General features: G+C 39.2%; 1 protein-coding gene across 10 annotated transcripts in view; it reads right to left on the bottom strand.

Annotated features, from left to right (window-relative positions):
• Positions 1–17,992, bottom strand: part of LOC124255095 (multiple epidermal growth factor-like domains protein 10) — a 49,811-nt gene that overhangs the window by 30,858 nt on the left and 961 nt on the right. The window lies entirely within an intron of this gene.

The raw sequence follows: 17,992 nt of genomic DNA, 5'->3' as shown, positions 1-17,992 counted from the left end.
CAAGTTGAAAATTTAAAACACAAACATGTTTTGTTTTACATCAGTCTGCCACACATGCAGCTGTCGAGCAAAAGTTTAATTCAGAATGAAATAAAGTAAAAGGATTATATTGTAAATATTTTAGGTTCAATTATACATTATAAAACGGAATTTCTCAGTCTGGATATGAGTATGTACGTTAGTGTATCCTACTAAAATGAAACATCTACGAGTATTTTGGTTTCAACACAATCTATAGCAGTACTGCTACTGTGAAATGGAACAAAACAGACAGGGAGCATAGGTCACTAATGGGAAATAAGTCATGATTGTTAATGAATCATTAAAATTATATTTTCTGATAGTACCGGTTACACTGTATTGAATTGCTACTGTACATACACTCTTCAAAAAAAGAGAAGAAAAGAACAGGCGTTTTCTGCAGCTCATTTCGATATATTGTGACAGCAATCGTCATTAAGTCAATTCTTATGTTTGAATCTCGTTAATCATGTCGTGGTTGTTGTGTATTGCGCTCAAAATGTGTTTGTAAACGTTTGTCATAAATAATGAAAAGGAGACATGAAAAAGTGCATACAGAAACAATTTTCCACGTAATACACGTGCAATGTGTAGAGACATCGAATATAAAAGGTTCAAACCAAATCCATCCGTATCATTTCCTTACAAAACCAAGATAACAAATGCTAAGATTGAATGCCACTGACTGAAATATCGCCATTGGACGTTTGGAAGCAGGGGAGTCCTAGTCTGCCGTTGCAAGACACGTCAACGTCGACCACAGCACCATATCTCGATCATGGCCTCGAGCTCGATATACCCGCTAATACCCAAGATCGTCCCAGAAGTAGAAAACCAAGAGTGACCACGCCTGCTCAAGACTGATTCATCCGGGTGTTTCACCTATGTCACCGATTTCCTTCAGCAACGGACACTAGTCTTCAAAGAATTTCCGACCAAACAAACATACAGTTGGGCTTATGATGACACGACTACACCGACAACGACGTGTCCAATAGTGCAACGGGATGCAGGAATGGAACCTAGGGAACTGGCGACGCGTTTGGTTTAGTGATGAATCGCGTTTCCTCCTGCAACGACGCGATTGGAGACAACGTGTCTATCGACATCGACACGAATGTTTTGCGCCGACAGGTGGACAGATTTGGTGGAGACCGCGTCATGGTGTGGGGACCCATGTCCTGCACGAGGAGATCAGGGCTAGTCGTGGCTCGAGGCAATCTTACAGCAAATCGATATATCAACCAAATCCTGCGACCTCACCTCCTCCCACTTTACCGCCAGAGGGAGCTGTTTCCGCCGAGGGAACACGACAACTTCCGACCCCACACAGCTCGTGTAACAGGTGCCTATCTCGCCAATGCAAACGCCAGCTATCCAAATTGCCTGATCTGAACCCGATCGAGCATCTATGGGACGAACTTGATCGACGCGTCCATGATCTTCAGCATCGTCCTCAGACACTGGCAGAACTTGCCATCCCGTTGCAGGAGGAATGGTGAAGAATTCCCCCAGCAAATATCCGACGACTTGTGCAATCCCTTCCAAAGCTGTGTCGAGCAGTGACGGCTGCAAGGGGTGGTGTCACCATATACTGATCTCTACACCCCCTCTTGTGTCCACACATGTGCAGTGAGTGAACTGAATTAATGCAGACAATAAGAAAAGCAAGATGTATGGATATCAACTTCTTTATTGTGAATAACACGACGTTTCGGAGAGTATGCTTACTCCTTCATCAAGTGAATGGTAGGGTAGTAGTAGTTATTTGCTTTATTTAACGTCGCGCGCACAACTAAGGTGTTTCGGCGACGGGGTAGTACACTTATTAAGAAATGAGGGGGAACAGAAATAAATATTTTGAAAGGTGTGACTACCCAAAAAACAACAAAAACAAAAGCAACTGAGTATTAAGGGAAATTTGAACGGGAGGCCGAATTAAAAGGTAAACAATATGAAATAGGTAAAGAGTAATAGAGATTTGGAATTTAATACAAATGTAGCGTAGTAAAAAGTATTTGTTATTGTATTTTTTCAACCAACCAATGTTTAAAAACATATATATTATGTGAATAATGATAAACATATAAAAGGTTAAAAAGTGAAGTTGATAAAAAGAGATAACTCTTTTTAAAAGTTCAAAGAACATATATACAAATTTATAACAATTTTAAAAGTGGTAAAAAGTGGTATTATTGCTTTTGTTGCTGGATTGTTTGCTATAATTTTGTATGAATGAGATATTTAGTGAGTGGGTTAATTAATTTGGGATTTGTTAGAATGTGCTTGAGATCAGAAGAGTTAGCATTGTTGAGGTACTGTTTTAAAGCATTGGTAAATGGGGTTCTTTGTTTATTATATTTTGAGCAGTAAAGATTGTGTGGGTAATTGTTTCAGGAATTTGGCAAGTGATAATTTGCCGTTTGGCTGAATACACACTTGCAGTCTTCTTGGATGTCTCCATTTGATATGCTCTGGAGACCGGGTGTCATCCAAATATTAGGAAGAATAGGTTTAAAAGGGGCACTTCTAAATTTTGTATCAGCCTTTCTAACAGACAAAGACTTTAAGGTCTCCATAAACCATCAAATCTCCCAAAACTATACACTAGTAAATGGCACACCCCAGGGAAGTATCATCTCACCCACTCTCTTCAATGTTATGATGTATTCAACAACCTCAGTAAAAACATAATTTAAACAAACCCCAGTTTGCCGACGATGGAGCAATATAGGTTAATGAAAACAATATACACAAAGCACAAAAACAAATTCAAGCTGCACTTAATATTGAAAACTGGACCAACCAATGGGGGTTCCAACTCTCTACCACTAAAACAACAACTGTAGTATTCAAAGCACAACACCGAAGAAAACAAAACGTACATCTTTATATTAACAGTCAAAAAGTACCGCAATCATATACAGTAAAATTTCTCGGTCTAATCCTAGACCAGCACTTAACATAGAACAAACACATTCAATTCATGCAGAAAAATGCAAGTCAGATCTCAACATTAGTAAATACCAATCATATTTTAAATGAGTTAGCAACAAACAAACATTACTACCACAATATAAATCACTCATCAATCTAAATTATTCCATGGCTGCAAAATATTTCAAGATATTGCACAAACACATAAAAAACAAACTCAGTTCCATCCAATTCCATGCTCTTAAATGTATAACTGGAGCCTTCCCAGGAACATCCTTCCAAGCATTATTGGTAGAATGCGGGGAACTAGACCTCACTCTCAAATGGGAACGATGTACAATGAACTACGGTATGTGAGGTGAGGTGAGGTGAGGTGAGGTGAAATTGGGTTTAACGTCGTGCTTGAGAATATTTCGCTCATATGACGACGTGATTGCGTGTGTATGTGTAGGGGCGGTGGGGTAGCCTAGTGGTTAAAGCGTTGGCTCGTCACGCCGAAGGCCCGGGTTCGATTCCCCACATGGGCACAATGTGTTAAGCCCATTTCTTGTGTCCCCCGCCGTGATATTGCTGGAATATTGCTAAAAGCGGCGTAAAACTAAACTCAGTCAGTCAGTGTATGTGTATGTGCGGCTGCTTGTACTAGCCCAGACTGAAGCTGGTTATATAGTTCTCGCCCACTGAGATACAATGCCGCAGTGAAGCATGAATACCCCACTCAGACACATTATACTGACTCTGAGCCGACCAGTCCTTGTTGTACCCATTAATGCCGAACGCCAGGCAGGGACCAACAAGTACCATATTTTAACATCTTTTTGGTATGACTCGGTCGGGGATCGAGCCCTCGACCTTCCGCTCTCCGGGCGGACGCTCTTATCCACTACACCACGGAGGCGGTACAATGAAATATGTAACTCAATCCCTTAACAACCCCAATAACAAACAAAACTGAAAACCACTATACATCTCTTAAAATTAAAATAAAATCGTTATCAATAAAGGTACATGCCCAGAACCTTTTGGACAAAAAATACAGGAAATTAAACAACAACTTGATTTATATACTACAGAATATAATACAAACCCATATTACAAATCTCTTCCTCCAGCATTACTGCCAAAAATATTGGCCAACACAAAGCTTACTGAAAACTATATACTTAATAAATTCACAGTGCAAGAATTCATACAACAAAATTACAATCCACAAGATAATCTTCATATTTATACTGACGGATCCAAGGACCAAAATGGTAGTACTGGTTTTAGTATCTACATACCCAAAAAGGCCTTAAACAATCCTATAATCTCTCAGCAAACTCCAGTATCTTCACAGCAGAACTCGCAGCCATAGTTCAGGCCTTGCAAACAACATCTGACAAAACAAACACTACCATCTGCATTTTAACGGATTCCTTAAGCTCCATACAAGCTCTCAAAACTTACTCTACAACAAAAAGACCAGATCTAATAAATAACATATACAGAAGAATACTATACCACCGAAATAAAAATAATCAAATACATTTTACCTGGGTCCCGTCACATACAGGAGTCCATGGCAACGAGATGGCAGACCAAGCTGCCACACTTGGTCTCCACTCAAAAAACAAAACAAAATAAAAATACCTTACTCCAAAACAGACCTAACAAATAAAGTTAACAATATAATGATAAATAAATTCAATTATAACTGGCAAATAACAGGAAAACATTATCCACTCTACCAAATTCAACAAACACTAAAATGCAAAATGTAAAAATTATCACCAAACACGCCGAATTGATGTTGCCATAACCAGACTAAGATTGGCAAATTGCAAATTCCACTTTTTACCATTTTAATTTTTTTTATAAGTATGTATATATGTTGTTTTTCAAATGAGTTCTCTCTTTTAAACAACTTCATTTTTTAACCTTTATATCTATATAAATTCCCTTAAAACTCGTTTTGTTTTTTGTAACAGCACTCTTCCAAAATTTCTATTTTTTTGTTCCCCCTCATTTCTTAATAAGTGTACTACCCCGTAGCCGAAATACCATAGTTGTGCGTGCGACGTTAGATAAAGCAAATAACAACAACAACCTACCATTCACCTTAATGAAGGAGCAAGCATACGCCCCGAAACGTCGTGTTATTCACAATAAAGAAGTTGACAATCCATAAATCTTGCTTTTCTTACGCATTCCACTTCTAGATGCCCTTTAATGGAGATGATTTAATGCTGACAATGACAACAATACATATGTTCATCCGTAAGTCGAACTTCCTCCATCTACGTTCAAGCTTAATCGACTTATGTACACATAAATACGTCTAATACGTTTCCTTATTTTTGGTCTGTGCGTTTCTTTTTTTTGTTGAAGAGTTTACTTAAGCTTGTTCTTGCCTTTGGGGCTATGCAGCACCCTACAAGTTAAAATCGATCAGAATAGTCAAGTGGTTGAGTAAATAATTTGATCTTTACCTCTATACTTCTTTGCTCGACTGACTTTATGTATGCAAGGTTTCCCTTAGTTTAAAAAAACTGGTACAGTATTGGAAACAAACATAAGTTTGCCGATCAAGATATGACCAAGCTATATAAGAACTTGGACTAATTGACACTGTTAACGAACGTAACGCTCTATGAAGACAGACAAATCAGAAAAGCGTGTCTCAGAGACCGGTATGTCACCTTCAACATTCTCAACAGTCGATTTCGTAGGGTACAAGTGACATTACCATCCCTCGCACATTACTTTAAACTGGCATCCGATGTCAAGTTCCAAGCAGGAAAGTTCTTCTCAACAACGCACAGCGATAAAAATGATGTGCAAGTGCATAAGTTGGAATAAGATTCGCTTCTTTGACGAATCGATCTTCAGATGTAAGAAGAATCAAGCACGGTGTTTATCACATGAAAGATACCGATTATTATCTGTAATCTACTGTAAAACACAACTCACGCCATCCCAAAGATTCACGCTTGAGGGCGGATTTTGACAAATGGTCCAACATTTTTTAAATAAGTGTGTGTACCCTGAATAGGGAAGGATAACATCAATGTATCATAAATGGTATCATACATCATGGGAATATGAATAGATTTCACGTTCAACTCGTTCAATGGTGTGAAACTGCTTGAAATTCTGACATTAGTCCTATTGAATCATTTAGGGATATTATTCCAACACAAATCAGAAGTGATACTTCAACATCCATTAAAGATCATCTCTTTGGATCAGTAAAGATACACTGGTATTCCCTGAGAAAAGGTAATATACGACAGTATGCCCAGAAGAATTAAAGCCGTATTTCATGCCAAGGGCCCCCTTCGTGAGTGAGTGAGTACGGTTTTACGCCGCTTTTGACAATATTCCAGCAATATCACGGAAGGGGACACCAGATATGGGCTTCACACTTCACACATTGTACCCATGTAGGAAATCGAACCCGGGTCTTCGGCGTGACGAGCGAACACTTTAACCACTAGGCTACCCCACCATAGTCTTGAACTATATTGCAGTCAAATGTTTTGTTCAGTCCAGTTTCATTTTCAAAATAAATAATGAAAGCTGCAGAGCCTGAACTCCACTGAGAACTGTCTGTAGACCTCATTGGGAGATGATATCTTTCATGAGCGAGTATGTCCGTGAGTTCAAATTTAAAGTCGGTAGTTTAGCCGTATTACGACGTAAACAAATTGACATCAGCATATTAATCATAATTGTGTAAAGGCTATCATGGAAACATAAAAACAGACCATTACACAACGATGCCAAATAAATACAAAGCGGCAGGCCACATGAGACCGTAGTGACCTCTGCTGTCCCAAGCTAGATTTACGCTATGCCTTGTTGTCAAATTGACCGGATAATAATAGTAAAATACAACCAGTAATAGCGTGACTGGGGGTAATAGCGGGAAATTTAAATATCTGATGATGTTGCACTTACATAATTTCTCAGGGGTATTAGAATGTAGTTATAGGCTTTATAAAGCAGAAGGTTTTTGCTTGATTATTGAATGAATGAAGTGGGTGATGACTGCTTAATGTAAGTTTTTGAAAGTCGAGCTGAATATGAAGGGTAAGTATTAGAGTTGAAACAAGACAAAGCATGGCCAGTTCCTTGAACAATCCTTGCATCCAGGACCAAATCAAACTTAGTGAGCCAAGCAAAGAGCCGCCACGTCATCTGTACGTTGGTTAAAAATAGTTTCCGTACGTAAGAATATCCATCAAATCTATATTGCTAGTATATTAAAATATATTTCTGAAAGTTCATTAAAATTCATGAATACTATTGCAAGTTCATAGCGAAATATGTAACGTTAGAGATATGTTTATGGTTTACAGTTACTGTTTATTATTTCGTAATGTGTGTAGATAATTACATACTAAAAACTTTGTGGGCTTCTGTTATTTTATTACAAAAATTGTACAAAGCTGAGGACAAAATAACGTATGATGCTGATCAAGTCAAAACATTGATTACACAACAGTCTCGTTTCCTGCTGACTGGGTTTCGTCCTATTGCGCAATTTAATACAATAACCAGTCCAGAATTTAGAGACCAACTCATTCGCTCGGATATATACAGTATATAAATATTAATCAGTATTATTTGATACATTTAATCACTTGTATATTACAACACTACGTTCCTTCTAATCCTTGCAAACACGTCGTGCTGCGTGCTCTGCCGTACAGCGTGCTCTGACAAACGGAAATCTGGTGGAAATCTCAAAACGAGGCTCGGCCGCTAGAAAAGTTTGGCCGTCTGTTACGGACTTAATGTTCTATCAATCACATTGTCGTTACAAAAATACATTTAATTAGCGCAAAGAGCACATAACAAGTGTAACCAGTGAGCCAAAGGAATTGTGAATCATTGTACGACCTCTTCAAACAGGGGTAGTCGGTGACGTCTTGGTTAAGGACATGGTGCCTAAACCTCGACATAAAATATATAAATACGATATTTTTAAAATTTTAAATTAAAAGCAATTTTTAAATACCATTTTTTATGAAACAAGGGATTGGAATTCAGTGAAACCATAGTTGTTTGTAGTGTCTCTTTTCACTTTCACACGAGAAAATTCGGATCCGCTGAAAAGTAGGTCATTGTCTGAACTGGTTAATGAGACTCATGTTTCGGTTTGTAAAATCAGTGCATCCTAAATGTCAAGGGCATCAGCACTGTACAACTGGGGCGGTGGCGTAGCCAAGTGATGAAAACAGTCCCTTCTCATGCAGAAAACCCGGGTTCGATTCCTCACGTGGGGAGCCCTTTGGCAGTGTCCCGTGACGTGTTTTTACTGGACTATTGCCGAAGGCGGCATGAAATCATACTCACTCCCTCATTCTCCTACTAATACGGTACAACTTGTGTACGATATATTGCGTGCATCGTCTCGCATGAATCTGCAAACCAACATTTCAAAAGCGCAACCTGTTTTACGTGAGCGCTGCGACATACATACACTCTTGTAAGACGTGTTCTATTTTGGTCCCACTATTTTCATGCGACAACGTTTGTGTTTGCAGCCTGTGAAAACTAGTTTCACAATCAACCGATGTTTTAAAAAATCAAAGTAGATTTGTAAACAAAGGCTGGCGTCGGAAGTTCCATTATGAAACCTGGCGTTATGCCCCTTCTTCCTTGTTTGTTTCGAGCCTTTGCGTTATAGAGGAAAGCTGATTTGTACAAGCATAAACGTATCGAGTGAATAACGGTATGCAGAAGGCTTATAATGTCTAATGGTACGTGGTACATTAATCATTGCACGAAGAAAGTGACAATATTTGTCCTTCGTCCGTGACAATATTTGGTGCCTTGGAACCTTCTGGGCAGTCCTGTTAAACTGTCCTTCCGTCATATGTTCTGTGCTCTGTTGATTACTGGATCTTTCCACGACTCGATTATTTACAGGCCGACATAAGGCGTGGGGCGTAACTTGTGCAATGCAGTGGCGCTGCTGGGAAGGTTCAAACTTATGTTAAACTTGGTGCTTTTATTTTCCCAGTGTTACGTTCCTTCTGTAATGTTTTCGAAAACACCACAAACACAAATACGTTTAACATTCAATATAACATATAGTTCTGTGCTCTGTCGCCATTGTTATTTACTTTGAGAATTTTAATAACAATTGTGTTTGCTTTCCACGACTCGATTATTTACAGGCAACATGTTTTGTGTCCCATAGTGATGACGCAGCATGTTCATTTGACGGTAAATTCAATACCAGGAGGTTGGAATATTGCAAAGTCCGACTCAAGGAGCACTAAGAATACCGTTTGTGTCATGAAATTACCTCAACACTTATTGTCCCAAGGGTCTTTGAAACCTTGAAGAATAGTAGGAATGTTGGGTAGTGTCCCCAATGTCCTGCTGGGACATTGTTATTGTGACAAAGTTAACGTTACTTCGGCAGCGACACATAGTGACAAACACACTTTTGATTTTTCTACCCCCTGTCACAATGGGAAGTAACTCACTATCACAACTTTTGTTTGTTTGTATAACGCCGCACTTTTGTTTGTTTGTATAACGCCGCACCAGACAATCCAATGATCAACCGTATGAGCATCAATCTACGCAATCGGGATACGATGACATGTGTCATCCAAGTCAGCGAGCCTGATCACCCGATCCCATCAGTCGCCTTTTACGACAAGCATGTGTTCCTGAAGATCGATTCTAACCGGATCTTCACGGGTTTGTTCATGAAGCTGAGCTGGCTGAGCTGAGTATGGTTTTACGCCGTTTTTAGCAATAATCCAGCAATATCACTGCGGGGAACACAAGAAATGGGTTTCACAAGTTCTACCCATGTGGGGAATCGAACCCAGGTATTAATGAAGAGAGCAACCGATGGGAAGGATACAATAACCTTTCCTCTAACTTGTTATCATCGCCGATTGATTGGGATTCATAAACAGAATTGCACAATGAACCCACGTATATTTCATCACGACAAGGCTAGATGACACGTTGCTAGAAACATGAAGAATTCCGGCTTCTTTGCGACTAAAACCTAACAACATTAACATTCCAGTCAACAATTACATCAATATTTCACTTTGAACAATTAATATTCTTGCCGTAGACGACTAACATGCTATAAAACCTTACTGGGGACCAAGGGGACCATATGTTGTTTCCTTAAATCTAGGCAAGGTAACAATAAGTGTCATTTGTTTGCGTCTGTAAAAATCTGTCCGGGACAAATGCTTTATTCACTACACCCCTCGAGGCGGGTCATGCCTATTTCCATATGACAAGGGATGTACTTATGCCGCACTATTCTGTCGGATATTACACTCAGACAATCAGCTAGGAGTTGAAGAGTTCAGATTCATGAACTGTCTGCTCTCTCATAGGTCAGTGATATCCACCGTCTCTCGAGTAGACCTACTTCAAGTCATATAGACTAGTACTGAACAAGACGGATGCAGCACACCACTATGTCGCTCTGGTATAGCCTCACAACTTCATGATTTTCAGCTTCAAAATTTATAAAATCCGGTTTTAGTAAACGTTGAAACACACACTTGACGTTTTGTTTTCTTAATATCGACGTTGTAATTCCTTTCTTTTGCGAGTCTTCAAACGTACATGGGGTTATTTTGCTGGATTTACAATTGTATGTATCTCTTTCGTGTACTTTCTAAAATGGGGGCGGTGGGGAGGCCTGTTTGCTGACCATATTCACTTACTTTCATTGGTGATCGGAAAAAAAGTAACAGGGAAAAAAGAAACGGAAAAACGTAACAGATTTAGCTAGGGAAATAGGTAACAGGTAAAAAAGAAACACTTTTTCAGTTGCTTGTTTTTTATTTATTAACAAAGTATGACAAAACAATTACAAGCACATTCTTGGCATCCAATAGCAATGTTCTCAGTTCTCAGTTCTAACTAAATGTTTTTATTGAGTCTAATGTGTCTGTAGGTGCCAGTCACATCTCGTCGAAGTAGGTGAGCAGTTCCTCAGCATCTTCAGGGACAATGTCCTCCAGGTGATCCATAGCCTCTCTCACGTCATCAACTGGGAGAAAGTTTACGTAACAAAGTTGTTTATGCTATCAAGTAAGCTGAGTAGGTGAGAAGTTGCTCAGTAAAAACAAGTAACAGCAACAACTTAAATAAGGTCATCCTAATCCCAATTTAGTCTTAATATAAGTATTTATATAAAAACTGTTACTTCGTTTCGTTACTTTTTTTCCTGTTTCGTTTTTTCCTGTTACTTTTTTCCAACATTCACCTTCATTAAAGTATGGGCTTTACAGACAAATATTCGAGGAAATGATACGTCTACGGCGATGGCGTTTTCATTCCACAGCTTTAAATATCTGAGCGAACACACTTATACAGGCGAGCACCGTTGTGTCGAACTCTGATAACTCGATATCTCAGTTGTCTCGATATAACATCTCGGTCCCGGCAAAATCCTTCATAATTCATCATTACTCAAGCTCTTTTAACTCGATACGGATGTCTCGATATTTCGGTAATCTCGATATAATGTCATGGCCCCTATGAGCATATTACCCTTTTAACTCGATATTTGCTAAGAAACTCGATATTCACATACTAGTGCAGGGGCTTATGTAGCAAAAATGCTTTCCGTGGGAAGTACATGATAATTTTGGAACCACTGATAATTGTAATCAGTATTGCATCTGGAGCCAGAAAAAAACATGGTTCTATTTTTTCTGATGGTTATAAGTGTCATTCTGGGGTAACTGAACATCGGTACCCATAATCGAGCTACAACACCAATGTGAGAAAAAAATATTTTTATGAACCTATCACAACATAGGCATGTAGTATATCAAAATGTACCTTGTGATGTGTGTTTTACAATTACCATTATATACAATGAATCTCAATACTATATGTATGCATAATAATCAATATGATCATAATTGCTTCTGCCCAAACCGAAGGTTTGTTTCAGAGGGTATGCATTCAACCCTGTTTGTGTGCATGTATGTATGTGTTAGCATCTTTACTCAAAAACTACTAGATGGATTTCAGTGAAACTTACTGGATCTCTTGGGTATGTTCCAGGACAAATCAATTGAATCTTGAAGAAAGTATACTTTTCAAACAAAGAAACGCAAAAGCAACATTTTATTCAGCTGTGTAAATCAACGAAAGTAAACGGTACAGCATTGAAATTATGTAAAGCAATACATTGGTATCTCGTGCACATTTCACAAGAATGATAGTCATCATAGTCGTTACTACTGTCCGCGAGAAGTTGACGTTACTACCTTGTATGACCACCTCTTACTGCTAGAACTGCACCTACTTGGCACACATTGAATCAGTTATTGGATGTTTCGTTGTGGAATCCTTCTCCATTCCTCCTGCAGCATGTTGAACAACAGTTACTGTTAAAGCCTCAATGGCGGATTACGACTTTGACGTCCACGTTTATCTATCTGATCCCACAGGTAATCAATTGGTTTAAGATCCGGAGATCTGGAGGGAAAGGGGTTGACATTGATGTTGTTATTGTCCAGGTAGTCCACTGTAGCACGTGCTGTGTGAGGTCTGGTGTTGTCCTGTTGGAGCAGCTCCCTTTGGCGGTCGACAAGGCGATGCACGTGAGGACAGATAATTTGGTCGATATATCTAGCGGCATTAAGAATGACTTGGACGAGCACCAATTCCGATCTGCAGGTGTATGAGGTGGCTCCCCACATCATCACACCATCTCAGTCAAATCTGTTCACCTGCCTGCTGGAGTTGGATGCAAAACGTTCATTGCTTGGTCTGTAGACACGTTGTCTTCCGTCACGTCGCTTGAGGGGACACCGCGATTCATCACTGAACCATATGTGCCTCCAGTTTCCAAGGTTCCATGGCTGCACCGCGTTACACCACCTGACTCGCGGGCGTTGATTTTTATACGTCTGGCACGCAGGAACCGTCTCCTACCTATCGGAGACGGTTCCGGATTGTCTTGTCGGACATTCTCCGAGATCCAAACCGTTCTTGTGCTGTGTCCCGGGCGGAACGATAGCAGTCGCGTAGTGTAGCGATGTAGCGATCTTGGGCTGGTGTGGTGACTCATGGACTTCCTGGTCTTGGATGGTCATTTGTCGAAATGGAACGATCCCACAAACGATCTCGCAAACGAGTTATTGTGCTGGGATGAATGCTGAAGGTCCTCGCCACGACGCTCTTGAATCCGATAGCTTGTAATTGTCCAATGGCAATATTTCAGTGGGCACCGTTGAGACGTCCCATTTTCTCATCCAGTATTTGCAAGTGTCTTGGATGAATTTGCGAGATGCATTTGGGTCTTTTATAGTCATAGGTTGTACTCATTCTTTGCACGTGAGAAGCAATAATTGTGACTTTTGATTGTGTCAGGCTCAAGCTCATCATGACAATGATGATCGATGAAACCATTCACAATCAATTGTTTATGGTTGCATTTGCTTACGCATGTTCTTCCTAACCATACCAACAACAATATTCAACTCTCAAAGCATGCTTAATTGGACATACGTGTACAAACTTTCGATCATTATTTTCAAATTTTATTTTGCATTTCTTTTTTGAAGAGTGTATGTTAAAGTACATACACACAGCCGTACTTTGAAAATAATCGCAATGTTAAATAGATGGAGAATATGAATAAAATCTCAAAAAGTTATGGATGGATTTGAATAAATCTTGGCGGTTATGTTAGGTATGACACTAGGGCCATCTGCCTACGGTTTGGTGAAAGTACATTAAAGTACAAGTACACAGTAGTACTTTAAAAATGTAATAGTGAAAGGAGATTGTTGTGCAAGGCGGAGGCATGTTCTCTAACGAGGGCCCTTCTAGTTTCCAAATTAAGAAAACATATGCGTAGTTTTCATGCTTGTGTTTGGATGACAAATAATGTCGAAGCTTGTATTTAAACAGCATATTTTGTTCTTGCAGCTTAATGACGGATTGATTGATTATGCAAGTTATTTAACAATGGGAAAGTAATAAATATATTATACTAGTGCACATTATGAACACATCGAAGTACCCATCAAAACTTTAGACTTACTTAAAATACTCACTATATGTTATCTCTGTGTGTGTGTTAGTGTGTATGTGTGTGTGTGTGCGTGCGGTTACATGGACTATGAATTTCTCCAATAATTTTAGGGAACCACCTGCAAACGTTATGCAGATGAACTGCACGAGGATCATGCATCAAATTGCTGTAAAGCATGTGCAAATATAGTGCATACCCCACTTGCAATATGTAGTTATTTGTTCACTGTGATATAATTTGTCACTCCTGTATTAATACATTCAGTTTATATTGACTGCAGATTTGGCTTTATGTCATTTGTCATTTAATTACCCAGACACGAGTGTCAGTGTGTCAATTCTTACTGTACCGGTAGGCCTGATTTGACACTTGTGCATCACTATAAAAGCGTGTCATGGTAGTATATATAATGGGACGAATGGGAGAATACATTAATTGAATAAATGGTTTCAATGAAGACAGGTCAATACTTACAACGTTGGTGTCCGATGAAGGAAAGACAATATTTGATGAATTTATTTTGTCATATTTTATGTCACCAAATTGAAATTCGAAGAATATTATGTGGTTATCTCTTTATCATGCATCATAAACTGCCTTTTGATATGCTACATGACTATGTTGTGATAGGTTTATGAAAACTTGTTTTTCTCGAAATGGTGTCGCAAGCAATTGTGGTAACTCATATTCAAACACCCCACAGTGACACTTATAGCAAACAGAAAAAATGGAACCATGATTTTCCTGAATCCATGCACAATAGTGATTACAATTACAGTAGTATTGGTTCCAAAAATTAACATGAAATTCCCACAGAATTACACAAACCCCTGCACTACACCTTCCATGGGCAAGTATCCCACTGAACTGATGTTGTTTCCACACGGCAATATTTGTCAACTCTTCCTTTTCAAGAAAGATTGCTTGTAAGGTAAACACCACCATACACAGTAGAGGTAGATTTCGGAATGTGGAGATGTCCAAGTTTTAGGTCATAAGTAACGTGTTTGAGGTTACTCTTGGAGAAGGTTGTAACGGTACTTTTGGATGGATTGCAGGTCAGGCGCCATTTTGAAGCATAGTCATGAACAACGTCAAGTAAGGATTGTAAGCCCCTCGGCGAAGTACTGACAAACGTTGTGTCATCTGCTAGTAGGACACTTGGAACACTTAAGCCATACACTTGAATACCACAGTTTGCTTGTCTTAACAAGGTTATAAGATCGTTAATGAATACAAGGAAAAACCATGCTGAGATAACTCTGCCCTGTCCTACTCCTTGATGTACACATCTGAATTTTAACCACCATAAGAAACAAATGCTATACTATTTGTGTAACACTGGTGTAGTAGGTGCCAAACATGACCATGTATTCCTAAGTTATGCAGTTTGTAGAAGAGTCATATTCTATCGAAGGCCTTTTCATTATCAAGGAAAGCTGCAATTATATATCTATGCAGCTATCTATATAGCTATGCATTTTTTGTCACCACCAGGTACGAGGGGAGGTCAAAAAGTTTTGAGAACTTACTACTTAAATTGTGAAACAGCTACGCCGCTAGTAGTATTGCATACATTGATCATTCACGAGATACCTATGAATTTTTCAACACCTCGCAACAAACAGTATTAATATTGTGATAACTGGAAGAGCAATACCCTACTGATATCATGGAGAATTCTAAAACTAAGTACACAGCTGTAGTTCATGTCCTCACACCAATGCAAGCAGAATCCATGTGTACAATCCTGACCTGGCACTCGATTATGGTAACCGGACAAAATCCCCCCGGATTATATCCATTTATATATTTATCAATATTTCAACATTCAACAAGGTCAAAGAGCACATAGCACATATTTTGAGCACATTTTCCCCATCATTCATAGCACATATATTTTGTGTTGACATATGTATAGAATGGCAATGAGCATACAATTATTCATACATTATGTGACATTTTGATACAATGCCAATGTGTATACAATTATTCATTTATCAGTTATATTAGTGGATCATAGCACATCATCCCATTATTTCAAACATCAGTTCAAACATCAGTTCGGATACAGCAGCCAATGCCATGCAAGAAATCTGGGGATTAAGTGTTGATCAAAGATCAGTAGAACCTTTAATCTAAAGCTAAAGCTAGTGATGAGTAGGGGATTTTGTTTGTCCGTATTATTTTAAGGATGGGGGTTGGGGTGGGGGGTGGGTGTGTGTGTGTGTTAATGTCCGGGGTGCTTTGTTTTGTTGTTGTTGTTGGGTTTTTATTTTTTTGTTCGTTTGTTTTGTTTGTTTGTTTGTTGTTTGTTTTTTGTTTTTTTGGGGGGGTTTGTCCTGGATTCGTGATTATAGCCTGTTTCGAAATTTAAAGTCTGACTTGCGTGGAAGTCGATTTGCCAATAATGAAATCAAGGCTACAACAGAAGCTTGGTTTAAGGACCAGTGAAAAGACTAAAAAGTTCGAAACCTGCTCTAACTGTTAATTGTACATCAGATAATCAAAACTTTTTGACCTCCTCTCGTATAATCACTGATTTGTGGCATTCTAGTCCTCAGTAGTTATGCCTTTTTCCGCCCTGAGAAATATCTTCGGCAGATGTACGATACGGATAACTGATTGTTTAGGTTTAAAATATTGATGTTATTTGTTTTGAAGTATGCTTGCTTACCAATGTGAACCTTATATTCAGGCGTCGTTAGTAGCATTAAAGTAACCTCTCTCACATATGCCTCCGATGATACTGTGGCACCAAACTATGGGACATAAGTGCGAAATACAGGAATCAGGAACGTTGGTCTTAACACAGACCTGCATGTAAAAGGCAAATATTATGGATGACAACTTCTCCTTGTTTGTATGTCACAACGTGTCTGGGCTATTCCTTGCCCCTTCGACAATTCACCTGACGAACGGACAAGGAATAGCCCAGAAACGTTGTGACATACAATAAAGAAGAAGTTGTCATCCATAATATTTGCCCTTTACTTGAATACCACTTCCAAAATGCCTCTCAAGAACTTCATCAGATCTACAGACCCGTGCCAAATATATTCGGACACCTGACGTAATTTCCATAGACTTACATGTTATTTCAGTGTAGCATAAATAATTTTCATGAAGTGAGCTTAGGATGGATCGTTGTAAAATGTGATAGGCAAATTTGAAATCATCTCTGCTCTGCGCACATAATTTAAGTTCAGTTTTCCGACCACTATATAACTAATGACATCACATTTATCAACTTTCGTATGGTTCCACGATGCACAACTCCATAGGCCGCCATATTGAAGGAGTTCACGGCACTGTACGTCCCATGTTGATTAAATTGTTGCCATTCGATAAATAAGGAACGGAAAATTAAACAGAAATTATGTGATTGTAGGTAAGATGATTCCTCATAAATGTGCCAAATTTGACTTGGATCTTACAAAAATTATATTCATGAAAATTATTTATGCCACACTAAATTAACATGTAAGTCTATGGAAGTACGTCAAGTGTCTTAATATAACTGGCACGGGTCTGTACATGTACACAACACACGAGGACACATTACAGATGCATTCCTAGGCCGGCTGTTGTTTTAAATATGCAGATCAAGTGGTGCAAATCGACCGTTATGCGATTGAGTGAGTGGGTGGTTTGAGTGGTGGGTGGCTGAGTGAGTGATGGGTGGGTGGGTGAGTATTACAGTTACGGGGGGCCAGTTTGACGAAAGAGGGCGCCCAAGGTTATACAGGTCTCGGACATACCGCAAACCCTCTAGTGAGTGAGTGAGTTTAGTTTTACGCCGCACTCAGCAATACTCCAGCTATATGGCGGCGGTTTGTCAATAATCGAGTCTAGACCAGACAATCCAGTGATCAACAGCATGAGCATCGATCTACGAAATTGGGAACCAATTACATGTGTCAACCAAGTCAGCGAGCCTGACCACCCGATCCCGTTAGTCGCCTCTTATGACAAGCATGGGTTACTGAAGAT

Source organism: Haliotis rubra, unplaced genomic scaffold, assembly GCF_003918875.1.
Source record: "Haliotis rubra isolate DU_JTF1 unplaced genomic scaffold, ASM391887v1 Scf592, whole genome shotgun sequence".
NCBI lineage: Eukaryota > Metazoa > Mollusca > Gastropoda > Lepetellida > Haliotidae > Haliotis > Haliotis rubra.
Note: the sequence above shows the minus strand (reverse complement) of the source record. Positions and strands in the feature narration are given on the sequence as shown.